The sequence below is a fragment of the Nyctereutes procyonoides genome, unplaced genomic scaffold, assembly GCF_905146905.1.
Source record: "Nyctereutes procyonoides isolate TBG_1078 unplaced genomic scaffold, NYPRO_anot_genome, whole genome shotgun sequence".
Classification (NCBI taxonomy): Eukaryota; Metazoa; Chordata; class Mammalia; order Carnivora; family Canidae; genus Nyctereutes; species Nyctereutes procyonoides.
This window is the reverse complement of record NW_026575121.1, coordinates 2,941,335-2,958,054: the sequence shown is the minus strand read 5'-3', so window position 1 is coordinate 2,958,054 and position 16,720 is coordinate 2,941,335.

Here is a 16,720-nt window from a genome sequence, read left to right as displayed (position 1 = left end):
TTAGAACTGGTGTCTATTTAACCCTGCCCCCCTCCGAGATTCCTATCCGTGTGCTAGTTGCTAGCCAGGGTTTCGTGTCTCAGCCCCAAGTCACCAGAGAAGACTTGGAAACCAATTCACAGTCTCATTTTGCAAGGCTTGGTATAATGTTTCTAAAACTCAGTAGTGTAGTCTGAGCTGACGATGTCATGCATATCACAGTGAAATGAGGAACAAAATGAATTTTTTTTTAAAGATTTTATTTATTTATTCATGAGAGACACACAGAGAGAGGCAGAGACACAGGCAGAGAGAGAAGCAGGCTCCATGCAGGGAGCCCGATGTGGCACTCGATCCCGGGTCTCCAGGATCAGGCCCAGGGCCGAAGGCGGCACTGAACTGCTGAGCCACCAGGGCTGCCCCAAAATGAAATTTCTAACTCTTTCTGTACATTGAAATAATTTCCTGTGTAGTAAGTTGAGGTACGGCTACCTTTCAGGGTTCCTAAAATTAAAATTAGGAGAAAGGGCTGTAGAATAGTTCTGACCGTCTTCCCTAGAACCACCTAGCCTGGCGTATGGACTGTGTGTGGAACCCCTGTCCCAACATCACCACCCAAGTGGCTATCAGTCCCACTCCCAGAGGACTTCCCAAGCAGCGTATAGAAGGAAAACTAAAGAATGGGACTTTCGGCAAATTAGGAATCAATTATTAGTCAATGGTTTATAACAGGGCTGCAAGATAGGCAGGACGGACACCATCAGGAAGCCAGAAGATGGGACAAGGTGCTGCCTGACTGTGGCTGTCTTCTGTGTTCTCTTATACTCGTCCCTTACCTCACTTCACTTCTTTTTGCAATCTCTTTCCACAGGATTTGACAGGGCTTTCTTTGGGACTTCTCTATGGTTAGGATTCGACAGCAGCTCTTCTCTGGCTCAGCTCTGTGATTCAGTGTCCTTTTTGTCTCTCCACAAACCCTGTTTCCAACCCTTCTACCTCTCGTGATCTCCATCTGTGACTAAGGACGACCTCCTATTTCATGCATCAGAATGTCCCGGGCCTAGTTTAACCAGTCTTCCTGGTTCCCACGGCCTCAACTCCCTTTCCATCTGGGGCCACTCAAACTAGCTCATGGTTCACGTGTGTCTCCCTCATCTCCCTAAAAGCTCAGAGAGATCCCTCCCCCAAAGAGACAATCCTCAGGAAGCTCACCGATTCCCTTTTTTGTCTTTAGGGCTTGGGACTTGATGATTGATTATTCTGACACGAGGGACGCGCTTCCCAGCCCTCCTTGGAGGATACAGGGGATCCCTGACTGCATACATCCCGGAATGGGGAATTGTGTTTTGGCAACAATGCCAGAAAGCCAACACCTCTGAGCTGTGAATTTCTCTACTGTTCACACAAAGAGTGTGGAACCTTGCATCCAAATTATTTTCAGACAAACATTGATGTTTTCAGCATTGTCCCCCAAGCTACTGTCTTAGCACATCTCATTTGCCCTGAGCTGATTTGACTTTAGAAATAAGTTAGTGAGGGACGCCCGGGGGGCTCAGGGGTTGAGCGTCTGCCTTTGGCTCAGATCATGATCCCGGGGTCCTGGGATGGAGTCTCACATTGTGCTCCCCGCAGGGAGCCTGCTTCTCCCTCTGCCTGTGTCTGCCTCTCTCTCGTGTCTCATGAATAATAAATAATCTTAAAAAAAAAAAGAAATGTTAGTGGTAAGACATGAACAACAGAAAATGATTTGACATGTGGAACTATGGCAACAAGGAGAAAAGAAATGAGCGTTTATTGAGCACTGGCAATGTGCAGGCACCAGGCACAATTCATCATAATCATAGTATTTACCGTATGCACATCATGTGCAAGGCACTGGGCTAAGCCCTTAGAGATGACCTAATTTACTTTTCACAGCAACCCCATGAAATAAGCACCGTGTCACTGTCCTCATTTTGTGAATGAGAAACTTAAGCTTAAAGAGGTCAAGTAACTTGCTCAAGATGAGCAGGGTTTCAAGTCGAGGCGTGTCTGAATCCAAGATCTACCAAGTTTTCTCTCTCCCTGTTTCTCTCTCAACTTTTTATTAGACTTCTCATAGGTTTGTCTGTTTTATTGCTCTTTTCAAATAATCAACTTTTGGTACTGATGACTAATTCTGCTTTTCTTCCTGTTTTATTATTTTCCGCTTTTATTCTTATTGATCTGCTCCTTCAGCTTTCCTTGAATCTGTGTTGTTCTAGCTTCTTGGGTCAATGCTTAGATCATTTGTCTCCTAACCATGTGTGCTTAAGGCTAAGAGTTCTCTTCTGAGTGTTATTTTGACTACAACCCACAGGATGTTCTCATTTTCATCATTTCTGAAGTGTAGGCTTTCAATTCTCATGTCCTCTTTAGCCCAGAAGGAATTTAGAAGTAAGTTTAGACAACTAGATTTTTTTTGAGGGAAGGAGTACTTAACCTTTGGTTATAGTTTTTCCTTGAGTACCTTAACAATTAAAATAGCAGTGTGTTTCTGATATGAAAAATGTGAATATCTTATTGCTACACTGAATTTTGCCATTTTCATTTATGTTGTTCTTCATTGGATGAGAAAGGCCATAAAGGAAAATAATAGGTGGCCCATTTCTTTATTATTTATATAGTTATTTACTTTTTTTGGGGGGGGGGCAGGTGGGTAATGTCTTTCTGCTAGAAGGAAGGCTCCATGAAGGCAGGGTCTTCTATTGACATTACTGAATTTTCAACATCCAGAACAGTGCCTAGCACATGATAAACATTCAATCTATCAATCTACCAATTGCTGTATTTACAGCTTTATTGAGGTATAATATTATACATATGTATGTATGATATGTAGGTATACATGTGTTTATATGTATATGTACAGCTTTACAGAGGTATACTTGACAAACAATAAACTGCACATATTTAAAGTGTACAATTTGCTAAATGTTGACATATTTATAAACTCTGGCAACTTTCACCATGATCAAGATAATGAACATGTGTTACCCCCAAAGGTTTCCTCATGCCTATCCACAATCTCACCACCCCTATCTCTCACTTTAACCTTTCTCCAAAAAACTACCTACTTCCTACTTTCTCCAAAAAACTTCCTACTTCCTGTTTATTTTTATCTTCTAGGTGTTAATTTAAGTGATATTATATAGCATGTACTCTTTTTTTTTTTTTTTTTAAATCTGGCTTCTTGGGATCCCTGGGTGGCGCAGCGGTTTGGCGCCTGCCTTTGGCCCAGGGCGCGATCCTGGGGACCCGGGATCGAATCCCACGTCGGGCTCCCGGTGCATGGAGCCTGCTTCTCCCTCTGCCTGTGTCTCTGCCTCTCTCTCTCTCTCTCTCTCTCTCTCTCTCTCACTGTGTGCCTATCATAAATAAATAAAAAAAATTAAAAAAAAATAAATCTGGCTTCTTTCATTTAGCATAATGATTTTGAGATTCATCCATTTTACTGCATGTATCAATAGTTCATTCCTTTTTATTGCTCATTAGTATTCTGTTGCATAGATACAACATAAATTGTTTATCTATGTACCTGTTAATGGATTGTTTCTAGTTTGGGGCTCTTACAAATAAAACTGCTGTGAACATGTATGTATAAGTTTTAGTATAGATATAGTTTTCTTCTTCCCTTAAGTAAATTCCTAGGCATGGAATGGCTGGATCACATGGTAGGAATAAGAATTGTTAAAATCTTTTCCAGAATAGCTGAACCATTTAACATTCCCAAGAGCAATATACGAGAATGTTATTTTACCCACATCCTCTCCAAAACTCAATATGGTCACTCTTTTAAGTTTTAGACATTCTAATAGATATGTGCTAGTAGCTCATTGTGGTTAATTTGCAATCCCCTAATAACCAATACTGAGATGGGGGGAACAGGCACTTTTATGTATTGTTGATGGGATCACACATTGGAACCTCTTTTTTGTATTGCAGACTGAATTTTGATAGTTCATTAAATATGAACAAATGTTGACATATTAATCTTATTTCTAGAAATCTAGAAACCTATTCTGTTATGAACTGGCATAAAAGCTATCAGGCTACACTCAGTTCTTGCCATAATTTTCTTCTGACTCAGAAGTGATATTCTTAGACCTTCTTGCTAGTTAATTTCTATCTCTCCAGGCCATGCATTCAACACTTTGGCAGTGATTGGAGTGTGTGAATTGTTTGGTCCTGCAGTGGTGGTTTCAATTAATATGCAACTAGAAATCTTAAAGATAGAAAACCTGATATAGTATAGCAGATTGGAGCTTTTCTTTTCTTTCTTTCTTTTTTTTTTTTTTTTTTTCATTTTTGCCTGCACAACACGTTTGGTCACAGCACTCCATTTCTCTTGGGGAATGCTTTCCCAATTCCACGTGGTCTGGATGTGACTATCCCACTATCACACACTGCCCATTACTCTGTGGCTGTGTTGTCATGTGACCCACTCATGGTCCATTATATGCTTGGTATACTGGTTGATATACGAATGGACACACAATTCAGCAGAAAAATAGTTTTCCTTTCGATTGATACTCAAATGTGAAGAGCCGATTGCTTTTCTGCTGGGGGTTGCTGTGCTAGGAAAATGTGAATCTGGTGCTGTCCATAAATGTCTTCCCTAGGTGCATGGAGGAAGCCTGTCTTTAGCAGAAAGGAAAAGAGACCAACAGACAGAAGAAAGCAGAGGCAGACATGTAAATAAAAAAAGAGATAGAGATGAGGGGGCAGTGAAGAGAAGGAAATGAGAAATAAGTACTTATTGTGCCTAAACCCAAATTCATCCCTGGACTTCCTAGTTACTTACTTTCTCCTTCAGTCTTTCTGCCTCTCTCTCTCTTCCTTGATTTAGCTTGTCTTGGATTTCTGGACTTGGAAGTGAATCCAAACTGCCACCTATCATTGTCTCATCCTTGAGGCCCATCATGAATCCGCCCATACAAACCCTTGTGAACAATGTGGTTTTCTAAATATTTCATAGAAGAGAAAAAAAGAGGAGGCTGACAAGATATACCCACAGCACACAGCCAGCAAACAGCCATAGGGATTTTTTGTCTCTCCAATCCTAATCGAGGTCATTCCCTTCTAATTCTTTACCTCACAATGTCCAGCTCTTCTGGGTTCCTTCTGTTACGTAGAACAATCTAGCTACCATCTTTTATCACTTCAGTATTTTCTTGGAGTTCTGATTTCTATTCCAAGTACTTTTTTCTTTAATACTAAAACCATTTGTCAGTTTTATTTTCCATATTAGCTGGTCTCAAACTGTATTTCTTAAGGCATGACTTCCTATAATTCTTAAGGCAGGATTCACACTCCATGTATGCCCAAAGCAAGCCACAGCCAGTTGCTGCCATGAAAACTGAAAGTGCTCCAACATTTGGAAATGAAGAGAAAGACACCAGATGTTTGGGTCATTCCTTAAGCCAAGCTTTGATCAGTTTACCAACTCAGCTATATACAAGGAAGAAATGGAGTAGATCATCCAAGAAAGGGTTATTACATCAGTGCATCGATGCATGAAGTCTTTTATTACACAGTGGTTCTGCCCAAGAGTAATCATGACCCAGGATTATTTCTGGAATCAAATTAGTATTACCTCAATTAGAGGAGAAGAAGAAAGGATGAAGATGGTATGGCAAAAGCTACTGATTGCCCCTATAAAATCAGCTTTTTTCCCTCAGTAATAAAAGCCCTCAAATTTAGATGGGTTCTAGCCACCTAGAATAAAACTATATTTACCAGCTTTCCTTGGAGCTATGTGTGGCATATAGCTAAGTGCTAGACAATGAGATGTAAGCATAAGGTGATAGGTGTCCTGACAGTGTCCTTAGAGATGGGGTATATGCCTTCTCCTCAACTTTTCCTCCTTCTTGTTAGCCAGCATGCAGATGTGATCACAAGATCTGGAGTAATTGGGCCACAGGTTGAAGTCACATGTTGAAGATGGCAGAGCAACAAGTTAGAAAGAGCCTGGGTCTCTGATAATTGTAGAGTTGCCATACCAGCCTCTGTCTTATGAATCCTCTGCACATGGTAGCTGAACCTATTTTAGCTGATACTAAAAGAGAAATCGCCAACTTTATTGAGATGATATCAAGAAGGCCTTGAACTCTGTGGTACAAAATTTAGATCTTTGATATATAGATAGATAGATAGGTGTATAAATATATATAAATTACATATAAATCATGAGGAACAAATAATGGATTTTAGATACGAAGAAAAATTCATTCACATTTATGGCACTCTTGCATTTTCCCTTCACATCACTAAGAACTAGAGCACAACTTTTAAAATTTCATGTATAGATCCTTAACCACATGAACAAAGAAAGGGAATAATAGAGATGAATTTGCCAATCTTAATCTTCACTTAAAACAAGTTTAGTATTGATATGATATGCATAGAAATTGCTAAAAAATGGAGAATGTTGGAATAAAAATTTCAGTTAATCTATTTTTCTTTTCCCTAGCTCTGGAGATTTACTGGTCTTCTGCATACAAGTATTTACTCTCTTCTCTTTGGATTAATAATCAGTGACAGATCACCAGTAAGTAAGAAATAAAAGTAGAGGACTAAAATAGTACAATGGACATTTGTAATTTTTGGCTAGCCAGGGCTCATTCTCTGTTTCTAATATCACTGTGGTTTTCTGTAGAGGGGCTTTCACTTTCAATATAAGTATAAAAGCATATAGTCCTCAACAAGTTCTTCTGTCATCATCAAAAACTTCTTAATTTTTAAAACCCTTCTAGTTGCTATTATTTGTAGATACTCTATGTTAAAGATGTTGATTTTTGCCTGAGTGTGCTTGTGATCATACCATATATATTACAGCATGGATTTTTCCCTCAATATTTTTTGAGATCTATCCATGGTGAGACATTTTGATCTAGTTCATTCATTTTAGCTCCTATATAATATTCACTTCTATGCATTTATTAGATTGACCCATATTGAAATGGTTGAATAGCAGCAATTTCATATGGTTCAACCAAATACCACAATTATCTATTTCCCAATTAATGAACATTTAAATTATTTTTAATATTTCATTACTGCAAGCAATGATATAATGAAAATCCAATTATATATCTCCTCAAATACAAGTGCAAAAGCTTCTCTAGGCTATCTACAGAAAAGTAGAATTGCTAGGTCTTAGAGTATGCCCAACTTCTGTTTTATCAGATAATGCAAAATTACTTCTCAAAGTATTTGCATCAATTTTCTCTTACCAGCATTGTATGAGAATTTCCTCATTCTGACCATTTGGCATCATCACCAATCTTGCCAGTCTGATGGACCCGAAAAGATATTTCCTTGATTACCAACCAGTTTGTAGTTATATTATATATATATATATATATATATATATATATATATATATATTATATTTATATTAAGTGGCCAGTGAGGTCTTTATTTCTTTGAATTTACTCTTTATATCACTCCCAGTTATTTGACTTTTTTATCTTGATTTCTAGAAATTCTTCAAATAATCCAAATCCATCATGTATGTTCTCCAAATCTCTGGCCTATCTTTCAAGATCTTTTGTTTAACAGAGATTTTAAATTTGAAAACACTAATTACATTTCCTTTGTGATTTGTGCTTTTTGAATCACATATAGGAATTCATTCTACCTCGGGGTCATGAAGACATTCTTCTACATTATCTCCTTCAAGTCTTGAAGTTTTGCTCTTCACATTTGAGCCTTTAATCCACTGGAGTTGAGCTTGCATATGGTACAAGATGAAGGTCTAAACTTTTCCCTCCATATGGTAACATAACATCCCTACATTGTTTATTGAATAGACATCTTATTACACTGAGTTGTAATGCCACTTCTGTGATGTACCAGATTTCCACACTTTTAAGCTCTTTTTCTGGACCTTTTCTTCCTGGTTAGTTGGTCTGTTTTTCTGTCCCTTTGCCAATGTCACATTGTTTTACTTTATTTAGTTTTATAATAAGTATTGCTATCTGGAAAGGTATCTTTTTATGTATTTTTTTCCTTTCCTATATTTTTTTCTTTCAAAATTTTCTTAGCTATTCTTGGCCCTTGCCTATGTACTTGAACTTTAGGCTCAGCTTGTCAAATCCCAAGTCATAGTCTCTTGAAAATTTGTTTGGATTTCTATTGAATTTGTAGATTATTTGGGGTAGAACTGACATCTGTGTCATCGTGAATCTTCCCAACCATGAGAATCCCCATTTAGTTCCCCATTTAGTTAGGCCTTCTTAAGTGTTACTATTTAATACTTTATAATGTTTTCATAAATATCTTTCATATATTTCTTGTTAGTTGTATTCTTAGGTTGCTTTTGTAAATAGAATATTGGTTTCTAATTACATTCTAATTGGCTGTTGCTAGTGTACGAGGACACCATTGAACTTTTAATATTGCTCAGGTAACACATTTCCTTTCTAAACTCTTTGTAGATTCTCTTGGATATTCTGTGTAGACAACCCAAATCTCTGGAAATTATTTTTTCCCTTGCATTTCATTTATCTTTCTCATTTCTATCTCTGGCTCAGGCCTCTAGAACTAAATTGAATGGAAATAGTAATGGTAACATCCTGTCTTGTTTCTGACTTGAAACAAAATGCTCTAATATTTCACCATCAGGTATGATATTTGTAGTACATTTTATCAGTTGTACCTTTTATCATTGAAGAAAGTTCCCTTCTCATCCTAATTTCTTTTTTTCCCCTCATCCTAATTTCTAAAGTGTTCTTTGGATTAGTTAAAAATTGTTAATAAATGTTGAATTTTATTTAATTCTAGGGAGCATATAATGCGATTATCACATCTTTTAAAAAATGTATTAGGGATCCCTGGGTGGTGCAGCGGTTTAGCGCCTGCCTTTGGCCCAGGGCGCGATCCTGGAGACCCGGGATCGAGTCCCACGTCGGGCTCCCGGTGCGTGGAGCCTGCTTCTCCCTCTGCCTGTGTCTCTGCCTCTCTCTCTCTCTCTGTGTGACTATCATAAATAAATAAAAATTAAAAAATATATATTTAAAAAATGTATTAATGTGGCAAATTACATTAGTAGGATTTCGTGACTTAAACCATTCTTATATTCCTGGGATAGCCCCTAGTCATGATAATTTTTTTATACACATTGCTGAATTCAGTTTGCTAATATTTTACTTGGGATATTTGCATTCATATTCATAACTAAGCTTACACAAAATCTTCCTTTTAATACCTTCTTGCCTATTTCTGATTTGGGAAATGATTCTTCTATTATCTGAAACATTTTGTATTAGAAAAGAGTTACTTGCTTCTTAAAGTGCTGGTAAAACTTGTTTGTAAGATCTTCTGGACATGAGACTTTCTTGGCATATAAATTTTTGATTTATTGATTTAATTTCTTCAACAGATATGAATGGGATTGATAGTAATTTAGTATTCACGGTAAGTCTGTATCAGTTATTTTCAGCAATTGTCTGTTTGGACTTATTAGTTGTCCTTTGGTTTTACTGTTGCATGTCCTATATCAAATTGTTGAATATTTAAAAATATTATTTCTGAGTATAGATCTACTCCACTTTTTTTTTTAAGATTTTATTTGTTTATTAGAGACACAGAGAGAAAGAGGCAGAGACGCAGGCAGAGGGAGAAGCAGGCTCCATGCAGGGAGCCTGACGAGGGACTCGACCCTGGGTCTCCAGGATCATGCCCTGGGCTGAAGGCAGCACTAAACCGCTGGGCCACCCAGGCTGCCCTACTCCACTTTTTTATTTCTTCTTGGGTCAATTTAGATGGCTTACATTTAACCAAAAAACTCTCTATTTGATCTAAATTTTTTAAAATATGATTAAGTTTTAAAAATCTTTGCAGTAGTTCTTTCATTTTTAATACAGTTTCTTTGTGCCTTCTTTTTTTCTTGATCAATTTTGCCAGAGGTTTGTTTAGACCTTACTAGTCTTTACATAGTTCTAACTTAGAGGGGTTTACTCTGTTGTTGTTTTTCTAACTTTTGATTTAACACTTAGCTCATTTATTTTCAATCTTTTTAAAAAATGTAGACATTTAAGACTATTATTTTTCCTTAAGTATCATTAGTTATATCTCACAGGTTTTAAAATGCAATAACATCATTCAGGTCTAAATACATCTTAAATTTAATTATGAGTCTTTTCAGGCTACCTTTAAGTTTTGGTTTCTAATTTTATTGCTTTGTGGTCAACATGGGTCTATAAGCTATTGAGCATTTGTACTTTTTAAGACTTCCTCTGTGGCCTGAGTGTTTGGTTTTTCTAAATTCTCTGTGTTCCAAACTGTAATTGTTGGGGGAAGTTTCTCATATACACTTATATTAAGCCTTTCAATATTATTGTTCACATTTTCTAATTTTTTCTTTTGTCTTCTCGTTCACCTATTCTGATATTTTATTAAATTTTCCTTCTAAAAAGATATGCGTTTAAGGCTATCTTGTTCATTGTGTACAGAGTCAAGATTGTAATCTCTTATGATAAATTATTTCTTTCTATCATTAAGTACCAATCCTCTTTGTCATTAAAACTAAAGTTTGGGGACACCTGGGTGGCTCAGCAGTTGAACGTCTACCTGCAGCTCAGGCTGTGACCTTGGGTCCCAGGATCGAGTCCTGCATCGGGCTCCCATAGGGAGCCTGCTTCTCCCTCTGCCTGTGTCTCTGCCTCTCTCTGTGTGTCTCTCATGACTAAATAAATAAAATTAAAAAAAAAAAAAAGGAAACCCTTTACTCACCACCTTTAAAAAAAAAACCAAAAAACTAAAGTTTGACTCAAGGTCTCTTTTGTCCAATGTTGCTGTAGCTACCTCTCCTTTGCTTTGCTTAGTATTTGCTTGGTGTGTCTGTCATTCCTCTTACTTTCCACCTTTCTGTGTCCTTATGATTTGACAAAAACATAGAACTGGATTTTAAACATCTTCTCAGTGAAGCTCTTGTCTGAAGCTAGTTCACGGGTACCTGGGTGGCTTAGTCCATTGAGCATCTGACTCTTGATTTTGCCTCAGGTCATGATCTCAGGATCCTGGGACTGAGCCTGCACTGGGCTCTATGCTTAGTGGGGAGTCTGTTTGAGGAGACCCTCTCTCTCCCTCTCCCACTGCTCATGGGCTCCCCCCATCTCATAAAAATAAATTAAATAAATAAATAAATAAATATTAAAAAAATAAACTAGTTTAAATCATTTGCATGTATTGTAAGTACTGACATATTTGGTTGTATTTCTGCTAATTTTTTTTTGTATTCCTTGCTTTGCTTTTGTACTCCCTTATTACTATCACTTTTCTCTAATATTGGATTTACTGAGGTTTCTGGGTCCTTCGACATTTAATTCTAATTCTTCCATTGATCACCTTAAATTTTTAGCACACATAATTGACCTAATAAACTCTGAAGTTAATTGTGATAATCTGTTTGATTGAACTATACTTCTTGATATTTATGCTCTTTTGCAGTACCCATCCCTTGAGTCTGGGCTTATCTTTAACCAACCGAATATGGCAGAGACGATGCTATGTTAGATGACAATCTAAGATTTTAAAAAGGTCTGATAGCTTCTACTTTTATACTCTCAGGAGCCCTGAAGTTTACTTGTAAAGAGTCTGGCTATCCTGTTGGAAAGCCACATGGAAAGACCATGTGAAAAAGCCACATGGCCCAGATGTTTTTACAGGAGAATTCCAACAAAACATCTAAAGAAGAACTGACTCCAATTTCATATAGTTCCTTCCAGAAAACATTAGTGGAAATACTCTCCAATTCATTTTATGAGACCAGTATTACCTGACAATAAGGCTTGATCAAGACAGTAATTTAAAAAGAAAGAAAGAAAAAAAAATTATAGGCCAACATTGCTCATAAACCCAAACATGAAAATCCTTAACAAAATGTAAGCAAACTGAAATCCAATAGTGCATAAAGGAATTATACATCATGACCAACTGGGACTTATTCCAGGAAACACAGTTTGGTTCAAAATGTTGAACATATCTATCGGTGACATATCAATAGGTTAAAGAAAAAAAAATGTGTGAAATCAATTCATTACAGAAAAATCATTTGAGAAAATCCAACACCAATTATAAACAAAATAAAACAACAATAGCAACAAAAAACCTGGCTCTCAGCAAATTAGGAATAAAGGGGAATAACCCCAGCTTGGTAAAGAGCATCTCTAAAAAACTACAAGTTATATCATAGAATTCTCAAGACTAAAAAACAGACAAACAAAAATGGACAAAAGTTGTGAAGAAACATATTACTGAAGAGGTCATGCAGTTGGCAAGTAAGTATAGGAGAAGATGTTCATCATCATTTGCCATTTGGGAAATTTAAGTAAAGACCATGATGAGATATCACTGAACACCAATCAGAATGACTAAAATAAAAAATGAGGACAAAACCAGGCACTGGCAAGGATGAAGAGAATTTGAATCACTCCTACATTGTTGGTGGGTCTGTAAAATGGTACAGCTGCTTTGAAAGCAGTGACATTTTCTTAGAAGGGTACCTAGCACAATTATCATCACACTCTTGAGAAAATGAAGTGAAAACCTGCAAAATGTTCATAGCAGTGTTCTGTAATAGTTAAAAGCTGGAAATAGCCTAAATGCCCTTCATCAGGTAAATGATTAAGTAAACCGTGACTCATATAGACCATGGAATACTCCTTAGCAACGAAAAAGGATCAATTATTGACATACATAATAATGTTGATGAATATGCTGGGAATTATGCTAGGAGACAGGAGCCAATTTTAAAAGGTTACATGCTGTATGACACCTTTATCTATGAAATATTTTTCAAATGACAAAACTTTAGAAATGGAAAACAGAGTAATTGTTGCCCAGAGTTAAGAATGGGGGGGGAAGGAATGTTGTTTTAAAAGGGCAACAAGAGAGATCCTGTGGTAGTGGAACATTCTATATGCTGACGGTGCTGATGGGTATGTGAACCTATGTATGTGGTAAAATTGCGTAGATCTAAATACTCACAAATATGTACAAAAGCTGGGGAAATATGAGTAAGATGGATACAAAGTGTTACCCTTGGAGGAACTGGGTAGAAGTAGGTGTAAAAAAAAAAACTCCATTAAAAAGTTCCTGACTAGATAATCTAAATGTCTTTGACTTTTCTACTAGAGTTCCTTTCATTCCTTATTCTTTGCCTTATTTATTGGACACAATTATAAGATAAACTGTATTTTGTAGAGTAGTTCTTCAAGAGAACTAGAGGAAGAGGACAAGAAGAGCAAGAGGACAGAAAATAGGAGGATGAATAAACATATTCCCAACAAACAAACAGTCAACAGATCATTCTTGGTTCTAGTGTTTTTGCAACTGAGTCAGTCATATTAAGCATCATCTTCTTTAATTAAAGGAGCAGAGCTGTAAAGAAGACACTTGCCTTGGATGTGGTCCGGCAGTACTTTATTTGATAATGAAGTGCGTAAGACCTCCTGTTCTTAGAGTTCACATTATGCATGGCATCCCACAACTAAAAAGACCAATCTCTTCAAGTCTATCTGTTCCATCTTCCTACCACTGCAGAATTGTTCTCTATGCTACACTCATAATAAATGATGATGACTATTATTAATACTAATAGCCCCAACAACGTGATATAGTGTAATGGCTCTAGTGATTATACTGAGAAATTTGATAGGAGTTATTTTCCTGAGCTCATCCTAAAATTTCTTCTTGCTCAAGATTATCTCGTTATTTCTATTTATTTATGCCTTAAAATACCCTACCCATTACTTCTCCTATAATTATAAGATCACTGGAATGAGGCTCTTTCATTTTGGTGTTCTCTTCACCGCCTGCGGCATTGTGGGCACTCAGTAAATGCTGTTCCACTTTTGATGTTGACATCTTCAAATGGAGACAGGTGGCTTCAAAAGTTAGGACAGTTGCATCAACCAGGATTAATTTGATAATTTGCTTCAAGCTCATTACAATTTTGGCTCTTCTCTGAGCACCTTGATTTTTTGGAAGATTAGTGCTGATAACCCAGGCTGCTTCCTTCCTTTAAGACTTCCAACCCAAAATGCTCAGGAATTTTTATGACTCCACTGTTTACAGTGATACTTAGTTCTTAAAATATATAAAGTCAGGACAAGGTTGGCACTTGTCAATTAAATATTGGTAATTATTGATATCCCTATTTTCTGGTTTATTTTTATTATATAACACAGATCCATAACAGATTGGCATCTGAATTGGTAAATTTACAAGCTCTTAAGCCAAAGACTGAAGTGCATAAAAAAATTAAGCAGTGATTGCATCGTTTATTGCTGCAATGTTTTGGAAAAAGGAAGTAAGTGACTGAGAGACACAAAACAACCTGAGAAACTTACAGAAAACACATCTAAATTACAATCACACGACTTGAAAAGACCATATTTTCTGCAGTGCTTGTCAGAATAGTGAGCTTAAGGAAGGTGTTTAGTGAGTGCTCATTGAAATGGATTTTCCAGCAGGTCTATACACATAAATTTGTACACACAAATCTGCTGTTGAAAGCAAATCTGTAATCCTGGTGCTGCTGATAAATCAGACAACAAATCTAAAGCAAATAGAATTTATGTCGACCAGTGTCTTCCTCCCTAATGTTGCTTAAGAGAAAAAGTGATGTACTCAGACTTGAGATATTTAGTACCTTATCTACAGGAAGTACCACTGACCTCAGAGGAAGAGAAAGAGAAAATGCACACAAGGCAGATTCAGTATGAGGCAGTGAGGATGAGATCTGAGCCACAGAAGCAGTTGTTCACAAGGAGCGTGGCTTCACATTTGGACAACCTGGGAGGTTCTGCGTGTGGGTTTCTGTTCCATCGTGTAGTCAACCTCGTGGCCCCAAGCTGCAGACTCAGACTTGAGACAATTTCTCCAACTAGGTAATTCGTGCCAAACTTAGAGCATGACAAATTAAGGTTTTACTATGTGCCAAACTTGGAAAAAGTATGGGAGAACAAATTTTTAAATGGTTTGTTACCTAGAGTAATGGGAAAAGGAACTTAATGATAATTAGCTTAATGGAAGATGCAGATGAGGGCCCTTGACCACTATTTCTATCCTCTAGTGTAGCTTTGATATTAGGAAGTGCCACTTTCCATTTCTATCTAGAATGACAGGCCTGTTAAACACAATGGTCTCTTTGCCTTAAATTCTTCCCATTAAACCTCCTACTCAGTGGTATCTCAACTCAGGATTGCTGAAACCAGCTAATCCAATTTAATAGCAAAACAAAAAACAACAACAACAACAAAAACCCAAGCAATTCAATTGAAAAATGGGCAGAGAAGCTGAATATATATTTTTCCAAAGACATCCAAATGGCCAATAGGTCCATTAAAAGGTGCTGAGCATCACTAATGATGGAAATGCAAGTCAAAACTATAATGAAAAATCATTTTCACAGCTGTTAGAATGGCGATTACCCAAAAGACAAGAAATACCAAGTATTGGCAAGAATGTGGAGAAAATGGAACCCTTGTGCCCTGTTGATGGGAATGTAGGCTGATGCAGCCACTACAGAAAAGTACGGAGGTTCCTCAAAAAATCATAACTAACATATGATCCAGCAATTCCACTTCTGGGCATTTATCTAAAGGAAATGAAATTAGTACCTTGGAAAGATACCTGGTGCACCCCTTGCTCCTTGCAGCATTATTTACAATAGCTGAGACATGGAAACAACCTTAATCCATCGACAGATGAAGAGATAAAATATGGTGTGTACACACACACACACACACACACACACACACACAAATAGACTCTCATCCAGCCATAAAAGGAGGAAATTCTGCTATTTACAACAACACAGATAGATCTTGAGGGCATTACGCTAAGTGAAATAAGTCAGAGAAAGATAAATACCGTATGAGCTCACTAATAGGTGGATTCTAGTGACACCAAATTCAAAGATACAGAGACCAGACTGGTGGTTACCAGAAGCTGGGGATACAGGTGGGAAATTGGGTAAAGATGGTAAAAAGGTATAAACTTTGGGTTCTAAGATGAATCCTGGGAATGTCATGTGTGGGGACTACATAGTTAACAACTCTGTACTGTGCATATTTGAGAGTTGCTGCGAGAGTAGATCTTAAAAGTTCTCATCATAGGAAAGAGTATTTATAACTATGTGAGGTGGCTGATGTTCACTGAACCTAGGGTGGTTATAATTTTGCAAGATACATATACATCAAATCACGTTGCACGCCTTGGACTAGTACAATCTTATATATAAACATACATTACATATAATGCATGTTTATACATTAATTACATATAAACATACATCTCAAAAAAAAAAAAAAACTAGGATTGCCGAAACCAAGAGCAACGGGCAGAAAAGATTGTATTCCCAGCAATACTTGATTGCATTCTCTGTTGGCCAAACTGCTATCTGTTCTTCAATGAAATCAGAAAACGTTAAGCTTGGTTCTCTTCTTCTGAGTCCCTCACCGAACTGTCGTGCACCGAACGGCTAAATGTGTTCTCAGAAATCATCGTTTAAGCCCTGGACACATATGCTCTTTGCTCGTAGCTCTGTCCTGCAAACTTCCTTCTAGGAGATCGTGTGTGATACTTAGCACCACAACCTTAATAAGGATGCAACGTAGTTAACAGATGTATTTTGTCTTGTCCAAATGTCCCAAAATAATTTAAATCAATGGTTTAATGGAACAACCCAGGGCCATGTCGGTATTGCCTTTTT